The 12,399-nt window shown below is 39.7% G+C and overlaps 1 long non-coding RNA gene across 1 annotated transcript; it reads right to left on the reverse strand.

The window, feature by feature from the left end:
* Nucleotides 1-1,532: 1,532 nt before the first annotated feature.
* Nucleotides 1,533-3,709, reverse strand: LOC118479906. Its single transcript, XR_004861453.1, has 3 exons — nucleotides 3,505-3,709; nucleotides 2,168-2,224; nucleotides 1,533-1,630 (listed from the first exon to the last, which is right to left on the reverse strand). It is a non-coding gene; the product is annotated as an uncharacterized LOC118479906 (long non-coding RNA).
* Between the last annotated feature and the right edge of the window lie 8,690 nt (nucleotides 3,710-12,399).

Consider the following 12,399-nt stretch of genomic DNA (forward strand, 5'->3'; position numbering starts at 1 on the left):
GTCAAAAAGTACAAAAAGACATGCTTTGAGCTTCTGCACCGATATAAGTCGAAACTTGAATTTCTGGAGCCATTTGGGTCTCCGTGTACGTTTATTGATGAGAATGGAAATTTTGATGCTAAATCAAATGAGGGTTTCTTTGTAGGTTATGCAAGCCCATTGAAGAGGGTGTTCGTACCGTGCTTGGGGAAAGTGATACAAGTTCAGCATGTGGATTGTCAGAAGCACACTCCATCTCCACAACTTCCCGGACAAAGATTCCTTTTCGATTATGACAAGCTCTGGGAGTCGTTTCATATACCGGTTCAGCCGAGTGACGAGGAACTAGCACTTCTGTACCAGTACCAGCAATCTATATCACAGGAGTAAGTGCCTAGACCGCTAGTGGTTCCTCCACCCACCGAGGGTACTCACAATGATGAAGCCAGACCAAGTGGAACAGCTCACGAACCACCAGAGGAACCAGCTCCAAGATTTGACGATTCTGACGACTCAGAGGCGGAACCCGCTCCGACCTTTGACGAGGAACCAAATGATACTTTGACAGAAGTTGAGGATCAAACCGTTGATCTTGATATATCGAACTTGCAATCGGAAGTGAATGTGCCTGACACCCTCATGCCTCGAACATTGTCTTACCATCCGTCAGAGCAAATAATTGGTGATCTGCAAAGTGGTGTCAAAACCCGGGACCAAATCAATCGAGCTCTTACATGTTTTTATTCTTCTGTTGCTCATTTGCAAGAAGAATTCTCATTAAAGTGTTTTATTTCGCAGATCGAGCCCAGAACTTACAAAGAGGCATTGACTGAGGATAGCTGGGTAAATGCGATGCAGGAAGAGCTGCAACAATTTGAAAAGCTGGGTGTTTAGAGACTTGTTGATCTACCACAGAATCAAAAGTTAATTAAAACAAAGTGGGTTTTCAAGTGCAAAAGGGATGACAGAGGAGTCGTGGTGAGAAACAAAGCACGACTAGTGGTACAAGGCTTTAGTCAGCAAGAAGGCATCGACTACGATGAAGTTTACGCGCCGGTTGCTAGACTCGAGGCGATTCGGATCTTCCTGGCTTTTGCGTCATGGAAAGACTTTAAAGTGTACCAGCTGGATGTCAAATCTGCCTTCCTTTACGGAAAAATTAAAGAAGAAGTGTATGTGGGGCAACCACCGGGGTTCAAAGATCCACTGCACAAAAACAATGTCTATCTGCTGGACAAAGCGCTTTACGGACTGCACCCAGCCCCGAGAGCCTGGTACGAGACGCTTTCCCAATATCTGTTGGCCAACGGGTTCATCAGAGGGACAGTAGATAGCACGTTGTTCACAAAGGAAGTGGCAGGACATTTGTTGATCGTGCAGATTTACGTTGACGATATCATTTTCGGTTCTGTCACACCCCTTTCTGCGGCGGAAGCACGAGGTGTGATCATGAAAGGTTCTCATTGCATACGAAAGGTAAACATACTATATGCTCGAAAATAACTTTAAACATTACATTACCGAAAACATAAGTTAAGTGTTTACAACACATGATAGCATATTGTCTTAAAAGTTACAACTTTATTTAACGATAAACAAAGCAACATCCACGAGCATGCGTAGGACCACGCGCACATCCACCTTTAGTTACCTGAAATACATGTGAGTTTTGGAAAAACATCAACATAATGTTGGTGTGAATTCATGCAGTGATTGTTTTTGAATGTTTAATATCCTTGAATGAAAACATAGTATAAAACTGGTAGAATGAATGAATGTTTGAATGTAACTCGTAAAACGTATGTATAACTGGGTACTATGACTGTTTGAATGTGTGAGTTTTGCTAGTGGTTTGCAAGGCCACTAACATATGTCACGACATAGGAAGCCACCAAACCTAGGCATTTTTGTCGACTTGACTGAGACACAGAAGCACTCATTGGTAGAAGTAGGCCAAGAGTGGGGTTGCCTGAAACCCATTAGATCTAACCTTTTGTTCCGCGGTCTGAATGTATACGTTGATTAATGGTGCTTATGGTACCCTATTCGAGACATGGTCTGGAATGTTTCACTTGAATGTTTTTGTACCCATCATAACATATGCAAACAATATTCAATTTGTGACATGTATTTCACCCCCGAAGTGTAAAACAAAAACAGTTAAAGAAAAGGGGGAGCATGAACTCACAACTTTGCGTTCCTTGCGTCGTAAACTTCACCGGATTTGCTTAATTAACGTCGTAACCTATACGCGTTTTCTTATCGTTAGTCACTAGACTTGCGTCGCACAAGTTCAGTCACTCACTTTTGTGTATATTTTCTTGTGTTAAAAATATTTTATATTTTTAACTAAATGTCTTACTTATATTATTTTCTCACAAATAAATATAAGTCTTTTGTGTTTTGTACTTTGCACCCGAATTATGTGTCTAGTATATTGTATGTGTATCTTCATGTTTATACTCCTCATGAGTATTTAGTGTATTTTTTTACGTCTTAATACGCTAGCATGTATAACACATATGGTATACACTTAGCACAAAAGTTGGTGATAAATAATATATATATATTTTTCTTTCAAAAATGCATACTTATATCCATTTTTATGCTTGAAGAAATCCTCATTTCTTATCACAAAAAATTAGGGAAACCTTGGTAATACTCTTAAATACATTTTTAGGGAATAAGTTTCTCAAAAACTTATATTTTTCTAAGTGTCAAGATTTATAAAAATTTTGACAGAGTTTCCCCTAAAAATGGAGGTTTCCCATGTTTTCAAAACATGTGTTTATTTTCTTTTAAATCGTCAACAATCATCAACAACAATTATCAACAATAATCATCAACAACAATCACTAATTTTCCCCATTTCATGAACTTGAATACTTACCAAAATTGTGTAGTAACTTACTAGCACATTTAGTAAGTCTTGTTATCTTTATAAATAAGTTTGATTTCTTAAAAACCTTATTTTTAAAGAATATGAAGTTTCACAACTTCTAGTCAGTTTTTACGAAAATTATTTCTTTGCTAAAAACTTTTGTTACACAAGTGTCCACACACTTGTTTGTTCACAAAAATCACTTTTGTTTGTGTAAGATCCGGTTTAGAACATGTGATTTCTTTTGACGCTTGGTCTTTTGAAAATACCACTTGTAGATACATAGATCGGCTAGTTTTAAACACTATTTCACAAGTAAAACGCTTTTACACAAGTTCATGATTCGTATGTGGTAGAGCTTCACCCTTTAACCCTTGTTTCATTCAAAACAACCTTATGTCATGATTCATGATCACGACCAAACCGGGTTAAACGATGATCCGAGCTACCACAACATAGATCGGGTCTAAATAATCACAAATTTCAATTACTACAACATTTACACAACTAGTGAGCTTTTAACCATCGTTTTTCATGTTTTTAGTAGACTTTAATGAACCATTTTGTAAGATTTCGAGTTTTAATCATTACACATCACATTAACCACTTCAAAATAGTTCAAGAAGGTGTATTAAGTAACATACCACTAGCTCGAGGCTAGGGAGGAATCTAAGCGCAAATGAAGTGGATAAAAGCTAGAGGATGAGGTCCTTCGATCTCCGAGTGTACCAAGCCTTCTTATGCGTGACACTTGACACTTGTATGATGTTGGAATGTGAAGAACAAAATCGAAAAATATGATGGATGATCAAGGGGTGTTCGGCCGAAAGTTTTTGAGGGAGAGGAGAGAGTAGTTTTATGGTGTTGGGTGGTGAATTGTCTAATGTGCCATCTCAAGGTATTTATAGACATTCCATATGGCATATTCCTAGCATATTCCTGGCATATTCCTGGAATATTCCTAGCATATTCCTAGCATATTCCTGGAATATTCCTAGCATATTCCTAGCATATTCCTGGAATATTCCTAGCATATTCCTGGCATATTCCTGGAATATTCCTAGCATATTCCTAGCATATTCCTGGAATATTCCTAGCATATTCCTGGAATATTCCTAGCATATTCCTAGCATATTCCTGGAATATTCCTAGCATATTCCTAGGTTTTCTGCGTTGTCTGCGTTTTGCAGTGTAAGCACTGTGTCGCGTAGGAACACACGGTACGCGCTTAAACATGAAAAAATAACGTTTTTAAGCGTTTTAACTTATTTTTTCAACACGAACCTGATTTAAATTTTAATCATAATAGAATATTTGTGGGATTAAATATTATCCGGGCGGCCATCAACGTTCGTTTCGCAGTTTTGTCGTAATTAGTTCTGCTCTTAAAGTGTGTTTCGGGTGCTTTTAGTGCTTATTTTTGCTTTCGCAATGTCTATAAATTAAACCCTTATATGTATTCTTGGGTTTTAATGTATTCTTGTCGTAGGACCTACACCTAGGCCTCCATTCTAATGTCTGACTGCTTTCTGCAGTTCTGTTGACACATTGTGTCTTACCGGTGAGTTTACTTAGTATTTTTGACGCAACGCTCTCGTTTATGCATAAAGCAATATTTTGTAGTATACAACGTGCATGAATTCACTTGTTTAACATGTGTTCAGACATTGCTGACAATTAAGCACATAATTGTAGTTATTAAATAATAATTAAAGTGTACGGAAGTTACCGGTTTGGTGCCAGTTGTCACAGTCTCCCCCCGTTAAAAGAATTTCGTCTCGAAATTCAGGATGGACTAACCCTTGCAGGAGTCTCTTTGAATAGGTGGGGATACTTTTCTTTGAACTGGTCTTCACGTTCCCACGTGTACTCGGGTCCGTGCTTAGAGTTCCAACGTACTTTGACAAGCTTCACACTGCTCCTCCTGGTCTTGTTGACTTTCCAGTCAGTAACCTCGACGGGTTGTTCTGTAAATCGGAGGGCGTCATCAATATGCACTTCATCCGCAGGGATGATCATGTTTTCTTGTGTTGGACTCTTCTTTAGGTTGGACACATGAAATGTATCATGTACTCCATTAAGTTCTTCCGGTAACTCCAACTTGTACGCCACGGTACCAATTCTCTCCAAGATTCTGAATGGTCCGAATCTGGCTACGCCCTTCCATGGTGAGACTTTTAACAACACCTTGTCTCCCACCTCGAATTCTAAGGGTTTTCGTTTTTGATCAGCGTAACTCTTCTGTCGATCTCGAGCCGCCTTAATGCGCTCTCGGATCTGCGCAATCTTGTCGGTTGTCTCTTGAACGAGTTCAGGACCAACCATACGTTTATCTCCGGCATCTGCCCAACATAAGGGCGATCGACACTTGCGGCCATACAGAGCTTCGAACGGCGCGACCTTTATGCTTGTATGATAACTGTTATTGTAGGAAAACTCAACCAAGGGTAGGTGAGTATCCCAGCTGCCGCCTAGATCCATGACACATGCGCGAAGCATATCTTCCAATGTTTGTATAGTCCGTTCGCTCTGGCCGTCTGTCTGAGGGTGAAATGCCGTGCTTAGATCTAGTTGAGATCCAAAGGCTTCCTGAAATGATTGCCTGATCCTTGAGACAAAGCGTCCATCTCTGTCTGAAATAATAGAAATAGGCACTCCATGACGTGTCACAATTTCTTTCAGGTATATTTCAGCAAGCTTTCCAGTGCTATCCTTCTCACGGATTGGTAGGAAATGCGCAGACTTCGTCAATCGATCAACTATTACCCATATCATATCGTGCCCTCTTGGGGTCCTGGGTAACTTTGTTATGAAGTCCATCGAGATTTGCTCCCACTTCCACATGGGAATCTCTGGTTGTTGTAGTAGACCGGACGGTTTTTGATATTCGGCCTTAACCTTAGCACAGGTTAGGCATTTTCCAACATAGACAGCAACATCGCTTTTGAGTCTCGGCTACCAATAGTACTCTTTCAAGTCTTGATACATCTTGTCCGATCCTGGGTGGATCGAATATCTCGATTTGTGGGCTTCATTAAGGATGACTTCTCGTATGCCACCATAGAGTGGAACCCAAATACGCTTCTTGAAGTATAAGGCTCCCTCTTCATTTGGCGCCATGTACTTCAATGCACCTCGGAGGTATTCAGCTTTGCGGTTCTCTCCTTTAAGAGCTTCTTGTTGTGCATCACGAATGCGTGCAGTGAGGTTCGTTCGAATGGTCATTTCTAACGCTCGAACTCTTAGGGTCTTACCCCTTTCTTTTCGGCTCAATGCGTCTGCTACAACGTTTGCCTTTCCTGGGTGGTACTTAATCTCACAGTCGTAATCATTTAGCAGCTCGACCCATTGCCGCTGGCGCATATTCAATTCCTTCTGATCAAATATGTGTTGCAGGCTTTTGTGATCTGTGAAGATTGTACATCGAGTACCATATAGATAGTGTCGCCAGATTTTCAAGGCGAATACCACTGCGCCCAGTTCCAGGTCATGAGTGGTATAATTTCTTTCGTGCACCTTCAGTTGCCTTGACGCGTAAGCGATGACTTTTTGGCGTTGCATGAGCACGCAACCCAAGCCTTGTCGCGAAGCGTCGCAGTATACCACGAAGCCTTCCGTGCCTTCGGGTAGTGACAATATTGGTGCATCGCATAGCTTGCTTTTGAGTAGCTGAAAAGCTTCCTCCTGTTTAACACCCCAGTCATACTTCTTGTCTTTCTGCGTAAGGGCAGTTAGCGGCTGAGCTATTTTCGAGAAATTCTCGATGAATCTCCTATAGTAGCCCACTAAGCCCAAAAATTGGCGAACTTCAGTTGGGGTTTTGTGAGCTTCCCAATTCTTTATTGCTTCTATCTTGGACGGGTCTACATGAATGCCCTTCTCATTCACAACGTGACCAAGAAATTGTACTTCGCGAATCCAGAATTCGCATTTCGAGAACTTTGCATAAAGTTTCTCCTTTTTCAGTAGTTCCAAGATGGTTCTGAGGTGTTGCTCGTGCTCTTCTTTCGTCCGAGAGTAAATCAGGATATCATCGATAAATACAATCACGAATTTATCGAGATATGGTTTACATACACGGTTCATCAGATCCATAAAGACCGCTGGTGCATTCGTCAGCCCGAATGGCATCACAAGAAACTCGTAATGTCCATAGCGTGTGTTCTGAATGCCGTCTTTGGGACGCTCTCTTCTTGGATCCTTAACTGATGATATCCAGATCGAAGGTCGATCTTGGAATAGTAGCTTGATCCTTGCAACTGATCAAATAAGTCATCAATCCTCGGTAGTGGGTACCGATTTTTGATAGTGAGCTTGTTCAGTTCTCTGTAATCGATGCACATTCGCAGAGTTCCATCCTTCTTCTTCACGAACAATACTGGAGCTCCCCAAGGCGAGAAGCTTGGCCTTATGAATCCTTTATCCAACAACTCCTGGAGTTGTGTAGATAATTCTTGCATTTCGGATGGCGCAAGTCTATACGGTGCCTTGGCTACAGGAGCAGCTCCCGGAACCAAGTCTATACGGAATTCGACTTGTCGTTGCGGAGGTAGTCCTGGCAGATCCTCAGGGAACACATCAGGAAATTCCTTTACCATAGGAATGTCTTCGAGTTTCGGCTCCACAGTCTTTTTATCTACAACATGTGCCAGGAAAGCGACACATCCTTTCCTTAAGCACTTCTGTGCTTTCATGCAGCTGATGATTCGCAGAGGCGCGTCTCGTCTTTCTCCATGTACGATGAGGGTTTCATCATTCGCCAAAGGGATGCGAATGGTTTTCTCATGACAAATGACTTCAGCTTTGTTCTTGGATAACCAGTCCATGCCGACTACTACATCGAAGCTACCTAATTGGATAGGTAAGAGGTCGATGCTAAATTTTCGCTCACCAAGTTCTAGTGTGCAGCCTCTAACAACTTCGCCCGATTCAACAAGTTTACCATTGGCTAGTTCTATGGAATAAGGAATTTCTAATCTACTAGATTCTATTCCAAGTATGCGTTTAAATTCCACATAATTAACATCAAACAATTATTACTCCAACAGAGTACATAGTAGGCTTGCACTGAGGGAATCTATACGTGACAAGACTTGCTGTGATTTCTGTGCACTGAATTCCATAATTATGTATGCATCCATAATTACGTAACTCCTTGCACAGTCTGCACAATTCGTTTCATCCTCGTGTTTCCTCCTTCAGTTAAGTCATTGTTTTCAGGCAAAGTCATGTATACTAGTGGTATTCTACATCTAGTACATGTATATGCTAATTTATCACAAATAATTGCAAGTAATCCTTAATCATAGACAAGTGCTACCCCAGTGCACCCTAAGTCACGTAGCGTCTTTTCTAGACTCATGTATACAGTTTCAGGCAGTGGATGTCGCGGGATGTTTTATGCAATGAAAACTCTTTGAAAAATTGTTTTCGTGATAGGATCCTAGAGATTGTAGACTAGACTCGAGAAGGAATCCTGGTTCACTACAATCGCAGCTCTGATACCAATCTGTCACACCCCTTTCTGCGGCGGAAGCACGAGGTGTGATCATGAAAGGTTCTCATTGCATACGAAAGGTAAACATACTATATGCTCGAAAATAACTTTAAACATTACATTACCGAAAACATAAGTCAAGTGTTTACAACACATGATAGCATATTGTCTTAAAAGTTACAACTTTATTTAACGATAAACAAAGCGACATCCACGAGCATGCGTAGGACCACGCGCACATCCACCTTTAGTTACCTGAAATACATGTGAGTTTTAGAAAAACATCAACATAATGTTGGTGTGAATTCATGCAGTGATTGTTTTTGAATGTTTAATATCCTTGAATGAAAACATAGTATAAAACTGGTAGAATGAATGAATGTTTGAATGTAACTCGTAAAACGTATGTATAACTGGGTACTATGACTGTTTGAATGTGTGAGTTTTGCTAGTGGTTTGCAAGGCCACTAACATATGTCACGACATAGGAAGCCACCAAACCTAGGCATTTTTGTCGACTTGACTGAGACACAGAAGCACTCATTGGTAGAAGTAGGCCAAGAGTGGGGTTGCCTGAAACCCATTAGATCTAACCTTTTGTTCCGCGGTCTGAATGTATACGTTGATTAATGGTGCTTATGGTACCCTATTCGAGACATGGTCTGGAATGTTTCACTTGAATGTTTTTGTACCCATCATAACATATGCAAACAATATTCAATTTGTGACATGTATTTCACCCCCGAAGTGTAAAACAAAAACAGTTAAAGAAAAGGGGGAGCATGAACTCACAACTTTGCGTTCCTTGCGTCGTAAACTTCACCGGATTTGCTTAATTAACGTCGTAACCTATACGCGTTTTCTTATCGTTAGTCACTAGACTTGCGTCGCACAAGTTCAGTCACTCACTTTTGTGTATATTTTCTTGTGTTAAAAATATTTTATATTTTTAACTAAATGTCTTACTTATATTATTTTCTCACAAATAAATATAAGTCTTTTGTGTTTTGTACTTTGCACCCGAATTATGTGTCTAGTATATTGTATGTGTATCTTCATGTTTATACTCCTCATGAGTATTTAGTGTATTTTTTTACGTCTTAATACGCTAGCATGTATAACACATATGGTATACACTTAGCACAAAAGTTGGTGATAAATAATATATATATATTTTTCTTTCAAAAATGCATACTTATATCCATTTTTATGCTTGAAGAAATCCTCATTTCTTATCACAAAAAATTAGGGAAACCTTGGTAATACTCTTAAATACATTTTTAGGGAATAAGTTTCTCAAAAACTTATATTTTTCTAAGTGTCAAGATTTATAAAAATTTTGACAGAGTTTCCCCTAAAAATGGAGGTTTCCCATGTTTTCAAAACATGTGTTTATTTTCTTTTAAATCGTCAACAATCATCAACAACAATTATCAACAATAATCATCAACAATAATCACTAATTTTCCCCATTTCATGAACTTGAATACTTACCAAAATTGTGTAGTAACTTACTAGCACATTTAGTAAGTCTTGTTATCTTTATAAATAAGTTTGATTTCTTAAAAACCTTATTTTTAAAGAATATGAAGTTTCACAACTTCTAGTCAGTTTTTACGAAAATTATTTCTTTGCTAAAAACTTTTGTTACACAAGTGTCCACACACTTGTTTGTTCACAAAAATCACTTTTGTTTGTGTAAGATCCGGTTTAGAACATGTGATTTCTTTTGACGCTTGGTCTTTTGAAAATACCACTTGTAGATACATAGATCGGCTAGTTTTAAACACTATTTCACAAGTAAAACGCTTTTACACAAGTTCATGATTCGTATGTGGTAGAGCTTCACCCTTTAACCCTTGTTTCATTCAAAACAACCTTATGTCATGTGTGACACCTGTGTCACTCCAACCATCAAACAAATGCCAAACCAATGAAATATTTTATTTCATACTTGGGATTTGTATAAATATGTGTATGTTTTGCACATATCAATTCTTGTTCAATTTCAAACTCTACAACACTTTCTAAGGAATTATACGCAAACTAGTGCGTAAACGTACTCAGTTTAGTGCGACAAATACTCCGGAAGACCATCATACACTTAACATACCTTAAATAACCTTCACATAACTTAGAAATAAGTTTCGAAGGCTTTGGTATGGCAAAAACAAGTTAATTCGCTTACAGGGACTAAACTTGACAAACTGCGAAAGTATGCCAATTTGAACTGTAACAAACATTCCGGAACATGCCCATAAGTTAAACATACCATAAATATCCTTTACATAGCTTAGAAATAGGCTTTGAGGTGTTTGGTATGCTAAAACAAACTTTTGGATCATTCAGGGACTAAAAGTGTCAAAAAGTGCACAAGTTTGCACTTTCGCGCATAACCTACGTTCTGAATACATCCGGACATCCAAAAATTTATGTAAGCATTATAATATTATGCCTTAGTGTTTGGCATGAGAAAAATCCATTCGTCGCGTCATTTGGATCATCTTTCGCGCTTATGCGCATTTCGTCGTAATTAAGCGAACATCGCGATCGTACGGCCAAACGAACCGACATCCGGAATATTTTTGAGCATATTTCAAGTCCCCTACACTTTAACTTCATCTTAGAGCCTTGAAATGAGGTTAACGGGGCTTAAACGTGCCAAAAATGGGCCAAAATACGTGTTTCTGAAGTGCAGGGACCAAAATTGAAAATTCTGGTCTGGGAACCTTAGGCGGGGCACGTAAGGATTTGCCAAATCCTTAGGCGGGCCACGTGAACATGTCTGACAGAAGATTTTGCATTTAATGCAGAATCTGGCCTTTCGTTCGATCAAGGGGCGATGCCTTTTCACCCAAATGAAGGGCCAAGGGCCAAGTTCAGTGTATTTAACCCCTGGACACATGTACGCACGAGATCAAGGCACGATATTCGATAAAACGATCCTAACGGTTCCACCTTTCCTATAAATACCCCCCCCCCTTTAGTGTAAAAATCACAAAATCAGATCTTAAGGCTCTAAGTTGGAACCGTTGTTTCATACCTGAGCTATTTGATCTTGATTAGCACTCGGGGACCCTCCGTAAGTCTTCTTTCGTTCTTTTATTCGCTTTTCGAGTCCGAAAGTCAACGTTTTGTTGACTTTCTGCATTGACCAGCTTTTGGTCAATGTGAAGTTCATGGAACTTCATAACGTGAGCGTGATCACGATGGTTATGGTCCATAGTGACCATACCTACTGATTACCACGTTATCTAGGCTCAGTGACGAGTCGTAGTTTCGGCCAAAATGCGCATTCTTGCGTATTTTGTAACCAAACTACTCGTGGGCATCAAATCCTTTTGGTTTGATGCCAAACCTGTTTCTAAACTTAGTTAAGCATGTTCTAACATGCTTAGCTCGTCACTTTTAGTTTAGTGCTTATGTAGGGTCGTAAGGTAAGCGATTTAAATCATTGCTTATACTTTCGAACCCGACCCATTTGGTCGGTCATTAGGACCCGACCAAACACATTAGGTGACCATAGCTATAACCTTCCGAGGTTATACCGTGTGGTCGCAATGTTAGGCGTTCCGAACGCGTTCTACGCGAACGACGCGTTAGGGTAGCATAAGCTACCTAAACGGGTCGTGATGGACCGTAAGCACTTAGATTAGGTTTCATTTTAGTATGTAGGCTTTGCTAAGCCATATCACACGAGTCTCCATACTCGTTTGGTTTACGAACCCGCGTACTGTCCGATCCTTCCGATTTGGTCCGGTATATTAACATAGCTACCTATTAGGTGCCGTTTGATATCCCGTGATCTTTAGCATTATCTGGTTGTTATACAAGGAACTCAAAGCAATCTCAGGTGAGTACATAGTTCCCCTCTTCTACTGTTTTCAACTGTTTTGGGGTGAAGCATGTGTACCTATCTGTTATTTTCATGATTTCAAAGTATAATTGATTATACGTATCTTTTAACAAACTGATTGATTATCTATGGTTTAAACACTGATTTCTCAAAGATTACAAAAGTAATTGTTGGAATAGTACTTAT

Source organism: Helianthus annuus, chromosome 6 (genome assembly GCF_002127325.2).
Source record: "Helianthus annuus cultivar XRQ/B chromosome 6, HanXRQr2.0-SUNRISE, whole genome shotgun sequence".
In the NCBI taxonomy this organism is placed as follows: Eukaryota; Viridiplantae; Streptophyta; class Magnoliopsida; order Asterales; family Asteraceae; genus Helianthus; species Helianthus annuus.